At 45.3% G+C, this 20,837-nt stretch overlaps 1 long non-coding RNA gene across 1 annotated transcript in view; it reads right to left on the bottom strand.

Annotated features, from left to right (window-relative positions):
- LOC122408335 (uncharacterized) overlaps positions 1–20,837 on the bottom strand; it is an 89,480-nt gene that overhangs the window by 64,278 nt on the left and 4,365 nt on the right. The window lies entirely within an intron of this gene.

Below are 20,837 nucleotides of genomic sequence, written 5' to 3'. Positions count from 1 at the left end.
GAAAAAAATGTTATTTTTTCAATTCACATCGAAATATCCTCGCCCTTAAATTATTCGATATTCATTCCTTTGTTTCGGAGCTTCTCTCAACAGCGTGGAAGTGCGTCCAAGTTCCTCAGGAATGTGGAATCGGTGACGAGACACGGAGGGTTGATGTCGAGCGTCGACGAGGCAGTAGAAGAAACGAGACTACGACTCGAGGAATAAATCAATGCTTTGGATCGAAGAGGGCTGCTTTCGGGAGGGGGTGTAAAAGTTCGAAGTAAACGCCCTTCTGAATCCACCGTAACGTTGAGTCCCCGTACAGATAACGTATATACAGGGAAGGGCTTGTGAACCGGAAGTTCGGAAGGACACGTTTTGCGTGGGAGTTGGCGGAGGAGATGGCTGCGAGAGAATTGGACCAGAGGTATACTGCTCTCGAGAACCGGGGATGAGAAAGCGAGCTCGAAGGGGTGGAAAACGGTCTCGAGGTTGACGCAGACACTTGCAAAATTACGAGCTGCCCTCGCATGTCGGTGCACTGCCAGGGATAAAGCAAAGAGAGAGGGAGAAACAAAGTACAAATATAGTAGGCCAGAGTGGACATGATCGGCGAGAGTACCGCGAGAATAGGAAAGAACAAAAGGTCACGATCCTGGTGGGTTTGCTCCCGGAATTCGGGAGGTTGAGCCCGTCTGTGACTAAGCGGTTGAGGCACAGGGAGCAGAGAGATATTGGGTGGTGTTGGTCATAGAAGAGTGATTCGCGAGGGAAAGAGGCCGCAACGGAGATCAAGAGGGCGAGAGACGGAGAGAGAAATAGAGGTGGAGGGAGAGGAGGAAGAATTGGATATCTGCTGGACCACGAGACAGAAATGGTGGAAGAGGGATACGAAGCGGAGAAGGGCGGCGGTTTTCCGGACTAGGGAGGCTGCGACGAGTACTCCGAGACTAACGCGAGACGAGGGAACGCCGGGAGGAGAAGGACACAGAGATGTTTATACGTAGGACCACCCTCATCGACGTTCACACACATAATTCGCACGACGCACCCTTAAATACGTATGCTAGTGGGGAAAGTGAGGAAGCAGGAGGAAACGAAACGAGATGGAGGAGGGTGGAAGAACAGCAGCGGAAACAGTTTGGGATGGACACGGCGGAAATCAACTGCTCTGAATAAAAATGGCCCAACAGACGGAACCTTCGGAGTGCCAAATTCCGAATGGTGCGCCTTTCTTCTGAGAAACGTATATTTGAATATTCATATTTTATCATAAATATAAATAGATTTATTCTTTTTTACATAAACCAGTCGCCTGGTCCATCTCATCATCGACGTTATAACGCACAACTCACACTCATGCACACACACACACACACACACACACACACACACACACACACACACACACACACACACACACACACACATTCAATAATTTTAGACGCCACGTTTTATAAATGCATCGAGAACAAAAGAAAAAAATGGCTTATCTCAATAATTGAGGTCGTTGCTCCAAATTTTTGAGGTGAACGAATGTCTGTAAAAATGTTTCTATTCGTTGATGAATATCCCCTCTATGTATACTGTTTCAAAGAAAACTGAAGTTACCGAACTAATTTTGGAGAAATTAAATGTCGAAGTTGAGTCAAAATGTCATCGCATCGGTTCAACCTTCACACTTTATTCCTTATATCACTCTTGTCAATGGAGAAATTCATTTGAAAAAACGACAGTTCGGATCAGGACGATACATAGAATGATTTTACTGAAAAAAAAAACAGATAGTTTGCTGACTTAAATGACAAGAAATCACCGAAAATATGTGACTGCACCGCGATCATATTCCTTGACAGGAACTCGTTGACGTAATGACCTCCAAAAACGCCAGGCGAAACAAGTGACACGTACACAGAGGCATAGGACTCACTGCATCGAACCCAACAGCTGAGTAGGAAGAAATTACTCAACGTTGCCAAACTTTGTCTTTGCTTCAAGGCAATTTTCAATAACCGAGAATAAATTTTCTATCAACCTTAAGTGATATTAAAATAAATATGTATTTCTGAATAATAATTAATATCATCGTTCACAGGCTTGAAAATTTTCGCATTGTTCATCCGAATTCGGGTGGCGACACCGATGACGCCAGTTATTCATCAGGACGAGCGATATCGGAGGTGTTATGTCGACGGCCCTGGAACGAAAGAGGACGAGTTGACATGATAATTGGCGAGGATCGTTAAAGCCATATTTTTTAAAGATCGCATTTGCTGAGGACCTCGTTACACATAATTTCATTCGATTCAGTTGCATAAATATGTAAAAGTGGCGAGAAGAATGAACAAAGTTTGAAAGTCTGAACAAGCTTTGCCCCGATCTTTTGCCCGCGCTCGACGTAGCGAATATGGCTGAATACCACGGAATTTCTGACGGTCTACCGAAGAGACACGATTAATGAGTGAATGATCCGATTGAAGTACAGTTTACGGAATGCAAGATTTTTCACAAATTCGAGAATCAATAAAAAAGCGAGCAGGTTCGAAGATTTGAGGGAGTCCAAATTCGCACGAATTTCTATGCAAGTGGAGTAAAAACCTCCGCGTACTGTTCGAGTCGGTATAGACGATAGGCCAATCCTCCCCCGTCATATAGCCTCCCTTATATCAGCCTGCTCACACCGATTCCCTCGGTTTGTACGACCTCCAGAACGCATACCTTCATCTCGCTCGAGCCCCTTCGTTTTCCATTGACTCCGTTCTTCCCCAAGCTAGCATAGCTTTTCCTCCCTCTTTCGTGTATTTTTCCTTCTTTTTCTCTTCCTCGTTGCGATCGCTTTGTCCCGCGTTTCTCCGTATTTCTTTTGCAGCCTTGTTCGTTTGGCAACTGCCAGTATAATTCGTGTCTATATATAATACGAATACAGAGTAGCACGCGTGTACCTATGGGGATGGACACGAAGACACCAAACTCGTAAACCTTCCCCTTCATCCCTCTCTCTCTCTACCCTCGGCTCCGTGTTTTCCTTCCTTCCTATTCTTCTTTCGTCTCGTCCTTCGTATGGAATTTTTAACCCCATCCTCGCCTCTCGCTTTCTCTCTCTCTCTCTCTTCTCTCCTTTTTCCGCCGTTCTTTTCTCTCTGTTTTACGATTCCCACTCGTATTACTACTACTAAAAGTTTCGTCGTCGATACGTGTACGTATGAAGCTCGGGAACGAGCAACGAGGGTTGGGACCCACGGACGATCTACCCTGTGCAGGTTTTTTTTCCTCACCGTTGTAGGCAATCCTCGTCCTTCACCCGAGAATCCTCCCCCCGCTGCTCCTCCACTTCCTGCACCGCGTGAGCTCGTCCGCGACCCCCTGCACCGAACCCTCTTCCTCGACGAAACTCCGACACCCACGAATTTCGCCACACGAATGCACCCGGAGAGCTCTTTCTCATCGTCCGTCTGACACGCACGCACGCGACTACCCCTGCCGGCGCAGTCAGCCCTTCTCCCACTCCCCCGAAGCCCCTGGCGGCCATGTAAAATTGTACGTAACGTTCCGGGCCAACGGGAATTTCGTTTGCAAATTTATCGATTACGGAGAAGGAGCAGCCCACGGGTCGCAACGAAGATTACGAATCGAGGGTTGAATCGCGCGGGGCTTGGGCCTCCGAGGCAACGGATTATCAGGGAAAAACGTGCGCGTTCGGGATCGTTATTTTTTGGTGACGTTGAAAAATATTTATTTCGAAATTTTCTCCAGCATCGGCGCACACACACACACACACACACACACACACACACACACACACACACACACACACACACACACACACACACACACACGGGGAAAATCCAATTTCGAGGGATTAAAATTTAACGAGGGAAGAAAGCAGACACCGCGGGCGATGCAGACACTCGCACTTCGGAGGAAACGGGCTTCGTAATAAAATTTAGAACACAAAAAACGCAGACGTACCGCGTGAGAAAATCTAGACGAGGAGGAAGCTGCGCGGAGAGGGGGGAACAGACTGCACCAGCCACAGGAATTCAACTCACCGGCCTCCCGTTACGGGACAGAGCTGCAGGAAAGGGGTTGATTTTACGTGTGTTTTCATGAAATTAATACAGAGTTTAGTTTTGCGACCGTAAACTAGATCCGCAGACGGCAGTAAAACCAGAACGAAATGGCGATGGACGGACCAGACTCCGCGCTCGGGCCGCGTATATATTTTTGTATATCAAACCGTACTTCATACCTATATGCACAGGCTATTCGCCTCAGATTTGATCAGAAAATGTGATAAAATTCCGAGATTGCGATATCCTGCGACTTTACCGAACATTCAAACTTTCATCCCCTCAAATCAACCAACGAATTGGCCAAGAAATAATCGTAAACCAAAACAGAAGAGACCGAGAGCCAGGAACCGCTCCCAGAAAATACTGACAAATCAAAAGGCAATAATCAGAGTGATTTTTCAGCAGTGAAAACGTAGCACCGAAGCAACTTGATTTCCCCATACCAACCGTAACAAAAAATGTCAATCCTGGAGAAGTCAAAAATATTCTTTCCGATGACGACCCACTTCGTATACGAACTGGCTCGTGTAGCTATAACACCGCAGGATTATGTATCGTTGAGCAGTTTCGAGTCTCGTCTACCGTCCGTCGTCGGCGAGCGTCGACCGCGACGACTCGATTAATGGGTCACGAGACGCAACTAACTATAAATTGATAAGAGAACCCAAGCAACGATCTCTCTCGTTTCGTAAGGACGCAGACCAGATACACGAATATATATAGTTATAATTCAAATGTGCATTTCATGTCCGCATATACGTTTATTAAGGTCTATCTCTCGTTTCGTCCGTCCCCATATACATCCAGAAACGTGAAAATCTCACGTCGCCCCTCAACCCCGCGAGGCGCGATGCGCGCCTCGCGTTATATAAGCCATGAAAATTTCCATTCGTGTTATTCGCTCGAATAGATCGGCGCGTCCCGTCTTCCGCTTACGGGGGTTTGAGGCGTTTTATATTATAGCCTTGCTTGAGATAACCAAGGAGAGTTATAATGCCTATTGTTCCCTCACTGTCTGCCATGCCAGACACTCTAATAGCCATTACATCTATGCGCATCGAGCTCTTACCTATATATATATACATACGGTAGAAAGAAATTTCAGGTCTGCTTGTCTCTCAAGGCCGAGAGTAGACGCTCTTCCTCGTAAAACCCATTTTATCGCTTTCAAAAGTGATCACACCGTCAATCGATAACGACATCAATTCAAAGGGTTTATATATATGTTAAAGAGGAGCGTTACGAAGCGTAAAAGCTCGACGCGATACCTCCGCGGTTTGAGTGGAGAAAATATTTTTCGGAGACGCTGCTTTGGAAAAAAGACGAAAAAAGGGGCTTCGCGCGAAGGGACGAAAATGATATTGTGAACCCCCGCGTGTCTCCCTTCGACGAATCGCTTTGCCGGAATTCCCTCTAGTCCCGTTGCTGCGACGGAAATATAATTGACGAGAGAGTAATGGATGAAAATTTTGGAGACGAGAAGCCCCCCCCCCCCCCTCGTTCGGGTTGGTGCACTCTCGAGGGTAATTTAAAGGAAAAATGAAATCGTATACTCGTGACTGAAACACAAGTTCTCGTTAAGAAAAGCTTTTTGGAAAGCAGGCGATTTGTGGAATGGAGAATACGTGAGCCGGGGGATGCGACGACGAGGAAAAGGAGAATTTGAGGAATGCGAGACGAGGATAGGGGGAGGATCCGGAGGAGGCTGTAGGGAATCACCATTACGCTTCGAGAACCAAAGCATTTTCTCATGGGAGACGAGTAGCAAGAGGAGATGAAGAAGCGGAGGAGCAGGAGGAGCAGCCTCTTCTCAGGGACGTTGGTTGCATCCTCCAGAAATATATATTTATACAGAAAGGATAGTGGTCCATCAGGAACGAGACTGTGTTAGGGTCGTGTGGATCGACAGCAGCAGGAAGCCCGTGTAAACCCAAGGAAAGTGAGAAGGGCGTAGGTGAGTCGAATATACGCCGAAAGCCGACGGAGAAAAGGACATTTTGGCTGGTGGCAGTCGCGAGGGAGGCGTACACACACGCGGTGACTGATCCAGAAACCTTTGGTCCCCGGCTCCGGGCGGCGCGCGCGTGTGTACGAACTTGACAGGAGTAAATGGTAGTGGGCTTCGCCGCGATGGTGTTGGCTCCGTGTAGGAAACTCTGTTTCTAGTAGCTCTAGCTGGTGGTGCACGACCTCGCTGGCCGGATGACGAAACGGAGATACCTTATCTGGCGGCGTGCAGCTCGAGCAAAAAGAACCCGATGGAAGGAAAAATGGTGCTGGCGCACGGAGAGCGAGAAGAGCTACCACCGGCGGTCGCTTGCTGTAAGCTTCCCTGCTATATACAACTTTTCAATGTATATAGTCGGATATTTTATATACCTACATGCCGTGTGATGTATATATATATACGTTGGGTAGGATCGAAATAGAAGAGGACACGATCCAGGGGATGGAGAGAGAGAGAGAGAGAGAGAGAGAGAGTTGGTAAGTCGGTCTTCGACGTTGAGTAAACGAGACACACGGAGACACGGCGGTTCGGTCCGCCGAGAAGAAGAGGCTCGTTCGAGATGTAAAAGTGTAAGTACGTGCATTTTTGTGTACACGCGAAATACGAGTACTCATCTGTGTGTGTGCGAGTGTGTGTGTGCGGGACGAATATAAGCGCGTGTGTCCCAGCCAGCGACGCAAAAACCCCTTACGTATATTCCTCCTTCCGCGTATATTCCCTTTTGGCAATTTCTTCCCTGTCCCCGGCCCCCTTCCACGCGCGCCGTTCCTGCCACACAGTTTATCTATCCTTCAATTTCTTGAATCTTTTATACACCGTGACTCGAGCCAAACTATGAAAAAAACTTGAAAAAAATGGCTTTCGGTGGAGTATACAAGGGGAAGGGCTTCTCAGCCTTCGTAAAAATGGTGCTCCCTCGATTGGCATCCATTTTTCTTTTTTCTCGAGTGTGCGGCCAGCCTCCTAACGCGCGATCTCGTTTTCCTCGTCCTTTTCTCTTCTTCCACCTTCTCTTTGACACTTTTCCTCAACGAAGTTGACCTCTTTCTTTTCCTATCTGCTATTTTCCCTTCTGCCCATCCTCCTCCAAATCCCCAGCCCCCTCCTCCGTGTATACGTCGACAACATCCTTTGGGGCAGATAGAACGCCGAGGACGAGAGCCGCCATCTCGACTTTGAGGAAAGGGCCTGCCCGCGTATACACAGATATACCAACGCGAATGAGCTGGAAGGTTCTCAAGCGTTCTTCCGCTAGTAGCCACCCTTCCTCTATCTCGTTCTCGCTCTTGCTCCCTGACGAGGCGCCACCATCAAACCAAACCCCCCACATCTGTACCCCGCAGCTCTGTCTATAGCTCACTATGTATTGCTCACCCTGCCGACTCCCTGGCTGCTTCTCTGCTGGTTTTGCGCTTGTACGTTTGTGTGTCTCCTCGTGCCCTATACATTTCGTCCTTCCTCCCCCACCCCACCGCGCTCTCTCTCACTCGCTTCCCTTCCTTCGACCCTAGACGCGCAACTTTGCGACCGACGGCCGCCACCGCCATCCCTCCACAACGTCGAATCCAACCAACGCCATTGGCAATCACGCTTCGCTATAGTTTCGACTCCTCACAGGCAAAATGGCCACGACGCATCTCGTCAGAGCACAGACTCGATTTTCTTGTTCTCTCTCTCTCTCTCTCTCTCTCTCTTTTGCTTGCTCCGTTGGACTCTCCATCCCCGAGAGTGCTCACTTCTTCGGGCTCTTTTTTCCTTCCCTTTTCTTAATGCACGTGTATCCGCGCTCGACTATTTCCTGTCAAGGTTATTAAGCCTCTCTGCGCTTCATTCGAAAAACGTTGAACTCGTGGATGCAAAGGAGAACGAGCAATAAATTTACGACATGGCACACTTCCAGAGAGAACGCGCTTTTATTTATCGAGATCGAATACATTCCAATCACTTTTTTGTGGCACTTGATCAACCGATCCGTTCCGCGCTCTACATTTTTCTTTATTCTGAATAGATTCAGGGAAATGATTCATGAATACGTAAATTCATGTGTACCACTCGGGTACATTATTTTTCGAATTGACAAAGTTCGTACCGCTCGCGGAGATCGAAGGGCTCGCGAGTGGAAACTTAAATGCAAAAAAAAAACCTCCGCGTCTTTTCCTCGTCCATAAAGATCTTTCTATTCCAAAGTTCGGTCAAGTTGTTGGTTTTTTTTCTTCGTATGAACAAGAACTTCAAGATTGCAGTGCAATCGTTAGAGAGACAAACTCAAAGTTTCACAGACTTTTCTGCACATGAACAATTCATTAGACCGTGATTGAGGGAGTGACTTTTTCACTGCGATTGGAATACATGAGCACACGAGGGAAAAATGAGTTTTTACCACACCTCCGCGGAAAGTTCGGTTTTCTCCCCTGTTTTGCCGGAGGAAAGGGACGCTTTTCATCCTTCTAGATTTGTTGAAGCATGCGCACAACGAATGCAGCCTTACTTCACAGAAAACTCTAGTCCAACAACGAAACTTGTCGATGTCATTTTTTTTCAAACTCAATGACCAACGTCAATGATTGGATGAGAACAGCAATCTCATCATTTAATGTTAACCTAGATGTGAATGAGTGTTCGCTGCTTTGTGTTTCTCAAATTCGTAGAAAACATTCGATACGAGTTCTTCCTTGGATTCCTCTGAATTCGAAGGCATTGGCCACTTCTTGTGGCATCAGGCATCGCCGATTATTCATTGCCAGTAAAATCAAATGCCCGGTACAACATATGCTACCACGAATTCATGGCGTGGAGATCGACGAAGAAAACGACTTCTTTTTCGGAATGTTAAAATGTTTTCGGTCGATGTTAAAAAGTGTAATGCTGATTAACCACGGGATCAACATTAACGAATGTAAACGATTGAAAACTTTTATGAAGAATAAGTTGTGGTAAGAAGCTCCGGTTTGAGATGATCTACTTTCCTCCCTAGTTGCGTAATATATTATTCCTTCGAAAAAGAGTTTCTTGAAAAATGTTACATTTTTTTTCTTTAAAATTGTCGAGGAAGCAAATCCTAAATTTCTCGAGTTAATAAAAAAGTTACTGAAGGTTCGGAATTGAGGAAAATCACTTTTGACGAGTCACACGGTGCTATTGAATTTCCATTCAAATGCCCAAATTTAAGGGCTGGTACGTTTTTTATTAAATACCAACTCTTGTTTGGGGGCACGAAGTAAATAAAATATGAAAATTTGAAAATCATTGCGAGTATACTCTTCAAACGAAACTGGAATTGCTTCCTTCGTCCTTTTTCCTTTTCATTAAATTAAGTAATTATTCTGGTGTAGGGAGTGGAGGATGGTTTCCAGCCTGGCGCTGTGTCGCCTCCCCTGGCTAAGAAAAGTAATTGGAGTGCGTTGAAATTCGTTGAAGAAAATAGTAAAGCGCGAGTCGGAGCGCTGTTCGTCGTTGACGTTTAGAAAAATAAACGTCAAATAAAAGAGAAGAGTCCTTGAAGAATATGTTTCAGTATCCGCCAGGTGAATTTCTAAGTTGCGTCATCCACCCAAGAATGATGATTTCGTGCATTGGTCCACATTAGTAAACGAGCTCAGTCCTAATTCTCTTGGAATTTGAAAATCAGTGCAGCATCCATTTTAATTGTGTTGGGTGGAAAGGATTGATGTCGCGCATCCAGAGAGTGTGTCGGAGTCGAATGAGGAAGATCGGAGGAACAGACAGAGAGTGAGCAAGAGAAAGAGAGTACAAGAAAAGCTCGAACGAGGTTTCGGAAGGACGAAGATAGGGTTGAATCGGCAAGGACGATGGAGAATATACGGACCGACCAAAATGTGTGTCCCGTCTCTCTCTTTCTCTCTCTCTCCCTCGCTCTTCCGCTCTTTCGTGTGTCGGGGTGTAAGAAGGGGGTCTAGGAACTAGCGAGGGCGGATCAATACAATCGCTAATCCGGTGCATTGTGAGGCGAGGCGTGGCGTAGCAAAGAGGCGAGGTGAGGCGGTGGTCTTGCTCTGCCTTCCTCTGTAGACTCACCCCCATCTACCCCCACGGTCGAGGCCGTATGTACACATCTAAAAGGACACATCTGTGTGTGTGTGTGTGTGCGCGCACATACCTACAAATGTATATCTTGAGTTTCAACCCTCGTCGTCGTCGTCGTCGTCGTCGTCGTCGTCCTTCTCCTGCTTCTGCTCCTCCTCGCGCGTCGCCGAACCTCCGACGTTAACCCTCTGGCAAAACCCACCCTGCCACATCCCTCCCTGCGTTCTACAGCGTCTCTTCGGCTACCGCACGTCACTCACCCTGTCCTTTCATCTTTCTTCCTCCTCGCCCTTCCATTTAATCGTTGCTCGCCTCTCTCTTCCTCTCTGGCTGCGCGTGCTTCTCTCTCCTACTATTTCTCTTTCTCTTCCGCTGCATCCAGCCCGATCCTCCGCTTACACCATCCATTTCGATATCTATCTATAGCCCGAGCCGCGTGTACGTTTATACACATAAGACAGAGGGACTTCTTGCGCGCACGAATACACGATCAAAAACGAGAGAAGGTCCGTTCTCTCGGTGTGCTGCTGCTCCTCTCGCGCGGTGTGTCTTGCCGCACTTCCGCTGGCAACGCTTAACCTAGCCTCCTTGACGGAGCAACAACCCCCCGGAGGGTTAGCCTGACGCCACCGAGGGATGTGGGAGGACCGGCGAAGAGCGACGAGGATCCTCTCGCTCCACACACTTTGTACTAGACATCTATCTGTGTATCAAGCATTTTATGGGATACGATGGAACAATACGTGTGTACTGTCTTTTCTTCGCATCCTCGTACTATGTATACTCTTCGCGCATACAACCGCATTTGTTCGTAGATACAAACCGGTGGGATAGCTCAGCTCTTGGACAATCGTACACAAACATGTGCGTGTTACGTACAAACGCGTCTGATTGAACGAAAGCGCGCGAGAAGGATTTATACTCCCACCACAAACCATTGCAATTTCAACGTTTTCCTTTGAGCACCAAACGCTACACGGCGTCCGAAGAAACGTGCGATTTTTATGCCCCTGTTGCGGGAACAAGCAGTCTTTCTTTTCCTTTTTTTCAAACGAAATGGCGGTCTTAAGGAGCCAGGGTGGTTCGGAGCTACAAGAAACTGTGGACATCCATTTCCGGGGATCTTGCGGATATTTCTCGAATGGCTCTGAGCAGTTTATTCCGTTTTTTTTCTCCGTCTTTTTGAAAATAATGGCGTGATGGAGCGATTGATAAAAAGCATTTTCGCGTACCACTTGGTCGTAACTGTTTTCGGCCTCCATTATTTTTCGGTATTTTTGCCGTTGCGTTTTCGATTCGCTGCGAAACGTCTCGCGTGTGCGCTCGTTATTAAACGGCCATATTCAAACGAGAACGTGAAAAGGTTACAAAGCTATTTGTAGGCATCCGATAATACACTTTACAAATGCGAATCGACGATGGGAATGAGAGAAAGAGAGACAGGAAGAGCACACGAGTTGTAACATGCCGCAAAGTATCAGACGAGGAATAACGCGCCAGTGGGAACGAGCTGGATGTACAAAGCGAGGCAAGGATACGCGCATGGGGAAAAAGAGATGGAGAAATAGAGACGGAGAACGGGAGCGCGAGCAAGGGATGACTTATGCCCTGCCGACGCATTACCGCATTTCCCACGGTCCTCTCATCGCGTTCAACACCGCACTGTCTCTTTCCTTCTCCCGCCATCCCTGGCGCTCTTCTCTCATGCTTTTCCAACGAGTATAGCAAAGAGCTTGTACCACAGCGGCAACGCTCCCCGCCAGCTTAGATATAAACTTATGTGGATGAAAATTTATTTACCGCTGTAGCAATGGCGTTTTGTGCGAACCGGGGGGATGAGAAAGGACCATGCGTGTGTACCGCGCGCACGGTGCGCTTGCTAATACACATTTTTACCGAAATGACCTCCGCTCTTCTGCGTCTCTTTCGGTCCGTGTCATTACAAACGATCTCTGATCTTTCTCACTTCATCTCTCCTTCACTCTTTCCACTGCCTCGTTCTCTCGATCGAAAATACTTTCCCGCCTCTTAGTTTCTCCGGACCCTTTTCTCGTGCTGGGCTCTCTTCCGGTTTTTTCACTCCTCCCTTTTGCCCTTCGTGTGTGCTCCTTCGAGACACGAAACAGCACAAATTTGCGGAAAAAACGCGCAAAGTGCAGGGGACGCGTCCGCGTTGCAGCAGCGGAAATCATTTTTTCGATAAATCTCTCCTCCGCTTCACATTTCGTGGAAAATATATTACAACCGAAAGTGAAGATTCCAGCTCCACGAAATATATCATCGAGTCGGAGCTTCGATAATCGAGGACATTCAAGCCTGCGTAAATCTCCAATGAAAACCCCTCAATTCATCGCGAATGCGATCGTTCTGCACAACGAGCACAAGAATTTGAAAAGTGGCTCGCGCTCTATTCACAGCAAGTGCGTTCGTCGTCTGTTTTTCCAGGCGGAAAAGTTCGACGGTCATTCGCTCTCTCCTGGAGCTTGATGCTGTGTTCCAGCCTACGCGCCTTCAGTCTCGTTTCTCACACTGTTTCCTGCTCGACTGCAGAGGCCGAATTCCAACAAGCAAAAGGCCTCGACGCTGATGACTTCACGGCCTCCACCGTTCCGGCTGCGGCCTTCCGTTGCGCGCAGAACTTCAGCGTATACGTTATGTGAACGTATGACATGTTCGGTAATGCTCGTTGTATTAGCGATCTCGCACCTGCACACAAACATCCGGAAGAGAGCCGCAAGAGACCAACCAGCCACCGATGCATCCATCCCGGCCGCAAAACACGGCAAAACTGCGAGCGGGAGAAAGGCAGAGCGATGTGCGTCCCCTGATACATAACCTCCCGCCGAGTATGGGACTTTCGAGTGTGAGAATTTGCATTAACATTGAAAAGTAGTAATTCCGGTGTTATTTATTACTCAGAATGGAACGTACGCATTAGAAACTCGTCGCTCTCTCAAAAACCCTTTTTCGGCTGAGGATTAATGTTTTGAGAATAATTCGAGGACAATCGATAACTCGGGAGCTTCATCATCGAGGGAAATGTTTCCACTTTGTTTTCTCCAATCCTTCGAATTTGTTTTTTCTATTCACCTCCGGCGGAGGGAAGTGTTTGAAAAATTTATCGAAAAAGACGATATTTGTGGGAGGAAAAATATTCCGTTAAAATGATCGAAAAGCGCGCGGGGGTTTCATTGGAGGGAGATTGAGAAAATTCCTCGCAGTTTTGTTTTCGAAAATACCGGAAATTTTAAGTCCTCGGAGATCGTTTCCTCGCCGACCTTTGAATGAACCTGTACGCAATATTTCGTGAGCGATACAAGCGCGTAACAAGACCTTGCCGCGCCAGGCCTGCATTAACCGCTCGGTCATTAATCCTCGATGCGCCCTTAAATCTTCGTGATTGCTTAATAAACATGTACGCCACAGTTTATACGGGATGTGTGACCGAGAAGGAGCTCGAGTCGAATTAATATTTAGGCTCCTTCTCGTAAAATGCTTATGAACGCTCGCACGAGACAAGAAACATGCGTATCCTTCTCGTTTTTTTCATCCTTCAAACGAGAGTATCGAGCAGGCTATTTAATCCTTCGAGATCTCTGCTCTGATTGCGATACAAATTTTCTAATTACCCCTACAAGGAGGCTCGTGCTAATTGTCAGAAGGCGAAGTAATTGCTTACAGAATCTGACAGTTTGCTACGATTTATAGCTAAACAGAAGAGCAACAGCGATGATCCTATTGAAACACTTTTTCATGTCATTTTTCTCGAAAATTCTTGACGAAATGTGTTCCCTAAGTTATGTGTATTTCTAGTGTCACGAGACTCAATCATTAACTAATCAAGTTGGAGTATAAATTTCATCTTTTATGACATTTTCAAAGCATTTTATTACATTCTTGTGATAAAAATGTCCTCAATGGAAGTGTTTATTCATTTTATTAATAATTTAGACTTGCTATCAATGAGCACAAAGAAACTGCGGACTCGACTAGTCATAAAACGGCCGAACCACTTTAAGGAAGTTGAGGCCGTACAGTCATTTTTTTACCCAAAAGTTGTGACCTGTACCTTTCAAAAGTTAGGCCAGTTTACAGTTTGGCAATGTTGCATACACTTTAAGGAAAGTAGGGAAAATGAAAGACGAAAAACTGGTGAAAGCTCAGTCGAAAACACGAACGGTGACGATCCTAGTCTGAAAAAACTGCACGGGGAAACAGATTATAATTAATATAATCTCAGCAAATCTTCTAATAAATCTGAAAAAAAATTGACATTATTCGGCAAGCCTTGCTCATGTTGCCCAAAATATTTCATATTTTTAGCATCATTTTTAACGGAGATATCACTGAATGTGTCTTGACTTTCACAAGATATTACATATGTTATTTGGCCCAAATTGTTATTGATTTTTCTCAGCAACGACGTTCCTAAACTGTCTGAAAATTTAACTGATTTTTTTTTACACTTCACTTTATAACATGCGCAGTCGGTTTAAAAGCGATGACATTATTATTTTCATTCTAATGCCCCAACTTTCTGAATTCGTTGGACTCCAACGCTGCAAACTCGTTGCAACGTGTCGTCCACGAAAATCAAATCGCCGGGTATCTGGACAAAAACTTTAAAAAATCGTTTCAATCGAGTTTGATGGATAAGCGTCGTTTCATAGCATTGAAAAGTAATCGCGTCGTTTTGAGGCTCCCTCAATAAAACGGCGTTTGAACATGTACTTGAAGCTGCGAATATTTATTATTTTCCGCTTCATTCAGGTCCGACCTCAAGTTTTATCATATTCGATATACAGCAGGAGTAGCATGTACTCGGTTTACCGTGAAAATGAGATGAATTATGATGCGAGTAGACGCGGTCCAAGCTTCTCCCTTTCTCTTGGCATCAGAAGTGGAAGAAAGTGCAATAAATTCAGCATATAATGCCCTCGAAAAGTTCGCCACTGAAACGAGAGCTGAAGTACATGCTAAACCGCATATACAGGCTCATATGTAGATCGACGGAGGTATATCTGTAGCCGGAAGAACCTCGCGAACTTGATCCAAGAGGAAAAGGTACGCGAAACAAGCGAGCGGAGGGGGGAGGGGGGGGGGGGGGGGGAGGCTGCATGGAAGAAAAGTAGCGTTTGAGGGCGAAGTGGTGAAGGGGGAAAGGGGGAAAGAGCACGTGGAACACCTTCGCTTATCGAGGGGTGGCTTTCCCGCAACTCCGCCGCCATACAAACGTCTCTCTTGCGCTCTTGTACCGAGTGACACTGTGACCCGCTACCCCCGAAAAAGATATATAAACTCGAGCCAAAGGAAGAGTCGGGAAAAAAAACTGCGGCCGTTTTGACGGTTTTTAATAAATAAGAGTGCATGAAGAAAACGAAGCAAGAGGGTTCAACAATGAAAACTAAGTGGAAAGGAGTTTTTTAATTTTTCGAGTATGTCAAAATGGTGCTTTCGCGTACTGCAAGTACGCTCGTAGAGCTTCCAGAGACAGTCACTCGTCGCTTCGTCAATTATCGACTGATTGCTCCACGCGATTGTAGGAAATGTAATTCTGCAAGATCGAAGGTAATTTGACGAAGGGCGAAATTTTCTGGGACGATGAATACGTACGTGATCGCAGCAACGTCAATATCATAGACGAGTAGAGCAATTCTTTGTGGTAAAAAGTCAAAATTTTCACTGAAATTTTATATTTACGATTTTTTGTCTAGTAAATAAACACGGCCTCGCTGATTTTATTTCACGACGCTGAAGTTTGCAACGTTGGAGTCCAACGAAATGAACGAAAGAAACGTTTTTAATTCACCAATTTTTTATTTCACGAATCGTTGGTGCAGCTTGAAAAACTACGAATCGCAAATTTGGCAGGGAACAAAATAGAAGAATTACTGGAATTATTTAAGAGTTTTTTTCGATCATTTCGTTGGACTCCAACGTTGGAAACTTCAGCGTCATTTTATTTCACCATTTTGAAAATTGGATCAAAAGTTATTTCCCCATGATATTCTTATTCAAAAAGGTTCAAACGAGTATCCTGAATTTTTATCTGTCCTTCGGAAGGAGACTGGCACCGCGGCTGACGTTCAAGCACATGGCTGGGGTCATTCCGACCCCGCGTAACCAGCGCGTTTTCCCCGGACCTGTGACCACGAAGGGTCAACGTTTCGGATAAAGCTTCGAAGGTTCTAAATAAACGTGAACGACGATGTTGGCGATGAAATAAATCTGCTAATTTGAAATGAAATGATTTTTCATAAAAATCCTTTTTCCTCGATATTCCTCATCAGAGCAAAATATTACGAAAACAATAATTTTCAGCATCTCGGTAATGTTGCTACACGAGAATTCCACGAGTGGAGAAAAAATTGAAAAATAAATGCCTGATCGAGAGCCGAACGAGTAGTCGCTAACGAAAATATTAGTTTTTTAAAATACCGAATGTAAATATGCACGCGTACGCATGTAATTCGATAAGCGTGGAAATATTTATCTCAGCAATGTTCCTCTCTCGCTCTCCTCCCTCGTTCTCGCGGCACTCAGACTTCAATTAATTTCGTGGGGTCCTGAGGACCGAACCCGGAGGGGTTTCCAATTTCAAATTTATCCAGCACGAATCGCACGGCTGTTGAAACCGCGCACCGCTACAGAGATGACTCTTTCCGGGGTTCTCCTCGGCCGTGGCTCCGAAGCCTCCTCCCTTCACGGATGAGTGTACACTAGCAAAGCTCTCGGACGATAACCGAGAGAGAGCGAGTCTCGCTCTTTTTGCGCGGAAAGAGTTTTTCGCGTCTATAGGATTCTCCGTGCAATGCACTTGAGCCAGCAGCATCCATCAGAGCTTTTTCCATCCTTCCATTTCCTTTTCGCACGCCGCTTCATGGATATATACGTCACGTTTTTTCTCTGCCTGCCTATTTTTCTCTCCGCGTCCTTGGAATATCGGTGGATGCACGTGGCAATGGAAAAGAAAAAAGCGAGCAAGAGGGGGCAAAAAGATCGAAGCGTATCCGAAGACACGAGCTCGATTTTCCAGCGCAGCACGTTTAAAGATAAATAATTGTCGAGTTTTTTCTAATCCAATTCGAGTCGGAAGAAAAATCGTCTCAGGCGATTCGTGCCTAATGGAATCGGCGACTAGAATCATCGACTTTTATCTCCGCCAGAGCGCTTCCCCGCAGCTAATTACGTTCTCAGTAGATTCGCAGTCGAGTGATATTTTAGCGGTTACCACTGTACACGAAATACGCGATAGGCACAGAGAACGCTCTCGAAGAAGATTGAGCGAGACGAAAAATGTCGATTGAAAAAAAGGAGAATAGAGGGAGGGCGGCGGAGACGGAGAAAAATATATACACGAGCGTGTTACTCGACAGCTGGAGCCAGGAAAAGCATCAGGACGAGGCCGGTAACCGTCGCCATCGTCGTCGTCGACGTCGTCATCAGCGTCGTCACCTCTCTCTCTCTCTCTCGCTCTCGTTAAAAATCAATTATTAGATACGCGAACGCGAGCCAGTGGATCGGGAGACGCGAAGAGACGCGGCGGGGGCGGTGCTGGCTCCCGGTAAACCGGAAATTTCGTCGTTCTCGTGGGATTTTCCATCGCGAGAGGGCGTCGTCTTCCCCGAGCCATTCGCTCAGAATTCTACGAGAATTAGAAGGAACGAAAAAAGCTACGTAAAAAAGACGTAATAAAACACGCGGCAGGACCAAAAAAAATACGCGAATGAGAAAAAGCTCCAAGACCGTTGGATAAAAATGAATTTAAAAAGAGAAAACGAAAAAACGAAAAAGCTCCGCCCGTGCCGAAGGAAAAAGGAGAGACACCGGGGAACTATGGAGTCCGAGTTACGTGTCACGTTCGAGAAAACAAAGAAGGAAAGGAAGAAGAAGAAGAAGAATGGAAGAACGAGAATTAGCCGCGAAATTGGAAATATCCGATTAAAATTAATCCTACAGGGGATGCCCGGAGTAAAAAATTGTCCGCGTACGTCACGTTTCGAATCGAATCACAGCATCGGTGGCTTAAGATATTCCGATATTTTTTCATTCTCCGTATATCCTTTCATCCGATTTCAAAATCGAATAATAATTTAATAAATATATCTTTATATGGGCAAAATAATCTCTAATCATTTTAAAAATGCAGTCTTCCTGTTGATAAAACATAAAAACTAATAATTCATGGCCAACGATCCACCGCGGCAATGACGAATAAACAATGATGGAGAGCCAAAAATAAGCTAACCGAAATCCCTAAAATTTCATCGCCCGCCATTTCGGTTCGAGGTATCCGCACGGAACAAGAGAGAATTATAAAAAATCCTAAAACGATGAGTAATTAGCACAGAAAACCACATTTCGCTCCGGTGGACCAGAATCCTATCGCCGCCGACTTTTTCATGCTCGAGTCAGCGGGCAATGAGAAAAATTGTTCACCGATATTCAGATTTTGTCGTGCAAACATCTGGTCCATGAAAGCACTCGGAGACACGAGAAAAGCTCGGAAACCGCTTAAATCGGTATTCTCCAAGAGTACGACGGCGTTGACACCTTGAAACACAAAAAAGTGCCTAAATATCGAAACAATGTTATTAAAAACGCTATACGATCGTTCGTCGATGTTAACCCTAAAAGCTAAATTTGAGCGGGAATAATTGGAACCATTTCGAGAAGAAGGATTTTGGATAGAAAAACTTCCATTCGACTGAACCCGCGAAGAAAAAGCTTGTAGACGAGAAAAACGAAGAGAAACCATTGCTACGACTGAATAAATTGGCTGCCATGTACAGAGAACGTGTAATTGAATGATCGGTCTCATAAGCACCAATGCATGTTTATAGATATGCGTTTGTAAGTGATAACCCGTTACCTCGGTGATTTCTCCAGTTGCGTGCGAGCTCGAAATGACGATGCGGATACATTACTACGCTTTGTTGTGTATAGATAGGGCGTATGTTATACGTGCGGGTGTTGGCCCACGCACGAGTTTCTCTTTCTTTCTTTCTTTCTTTCTCTCCCTTCTTATTCTTCCTTGGAAAAGCCCACGCGAGTGAGAATCTTAATACGAGGGGACGAGCGACGCGTCAGCTGCGTAAAGAGGTTCGCTTTCCTATCTCGATATATCCTCGCTTCACCTCCTATCCGCCTTTGTAACGCACACTCAATACCCTGCATTATTATATTACTTTATGCATACCGCATATACGATACTTTACTTTGACCGAACGCAAATAAAAACGAGAGCACCGAACCTGCGAAATTGTGAGGCCGAAAATTGTGGAGGAAAGTACCAGGAATACAGCATCTCGGGGACAGTGTATACGGACTGTATTGTAGCATTAAAATTCGAAGAATAAGAATTGTTCTATCCGCCATAGTAAAAAGACCGATGCTCGTACCCTTTATTCAGAAGACTCGAGAGTCTTTTTCTCTGTAAGCATAGTAAAAGATGTTTCTAGTCACTTGGAATGTTCGTAACCCTGAAAAATAGCTATGTTTACGAATTTAGTATGTTGAGAGTGAAAATTTGTGATTTAGGATACATTTCCACTTGTCGATAAGTGCTAGTCTGACATGACGAATGATTCTCGAAAACAAAACGAAATGTAGTTCTGGCGTGCATCACTTTTTGCTATCCACATTAGATTTAGTTTAGATTTCGAGGAACGAAAAATTGGAAGATTGAAAAAATACTGTGCGCCGTTTGTAATCGGTGGCTAAATAGTTTGAAAATTATTGAAAAATTCCTCACCATATCCTCGCTATATAAAACTCTGTAAAATTTTATCGGTTCTAATTTTTCTGACTTTCTTATTCTGCGGGCTTCTATACTCGAGTGAACGAAATTTCGAGACTATCGATCCGCACGCGTAACACGAATCGAGATCTAAAACCACGGCACCAACTTCAGGCAAGTATATTTTGACGTACACGAATTTTCGATAATTATCTTTCGATTGATTAAATTGGAAAATCGAGTCTGAGAAACATTGATTTGACATTCGTTTGAAAAATCCGCCGCCAGGCTTTTTACAACTTCGTTTCATCACTTAATTCCATTGCCACGTATTTCCTGCTCCCATTATATTATGAGACGCTGCTAAAGATTTGGCCACATTAAATTTTACTTGATGGAAAAGAGTGACCGTGTAAAATCTGGCCCCTGCGGGTGACCACCCTTTTTCTGGGTCGGTGGTCGTTGGGTCCATGAAAACTGAGAAAAATTGTTTCTCGCTGAGCGATTGGCACCCCTCCAAGTATTGGCCTTGCCCAAGGCTGCTTGCTTGACTTGAGAGACTACCGTAGACCGACCGCACGCCCATCGCTGTGCATAATTTAAACCATACTACGAAACTTTAGATATTTTTGAATTATTTTAAAACTTGCATCGTTAGAATGCAACGAAATTATGTTTTTCAATCAATAAAGTCAAAGTTTTGAGTTTTTCGAGTTTTAATGACGAAGGCAAACACTAGACGAAAAAGTATGTATTTTGGGGCCTAAAAATACGGCTTTGGGTATCAAATGCAAAATAATTAATAATTTTGATATTCCTTACAACCGGCGAAACGAACTTAAAATCACTCCAACGAAAGTTTAATCGAGTAACCTCATGACTTTGCAGGTCTCGACAGTTGATTATGAAGTTTCGATTCCTGCGGAGAATTCTCAGGGAAATATTTCACGAGCAGTCGGGATCCGATAACTTGGAATCCGATCATCCATTG

The sequence above is a fragment of the Venturia canescens genome, chromosome 3, assembly GCF_019457755.1.
Source record: "Venturia canescens isolate UGA chromosome 3, ASM1945775v1, whole genome shotgun sequence".
NCBI classification, from domain to species: domain Eukaryota; kingdom Metazoa; phylum Arthropoda; class Insecta; order Hymenoptera; family Ichneumonidae; genus Venturia; species Venturia canescens.
The sequence above is the reverse complement of the archived record's forward strand: the minus strand, read 5'-3'. Positions and strand labels throughout refer to the sequence as shown.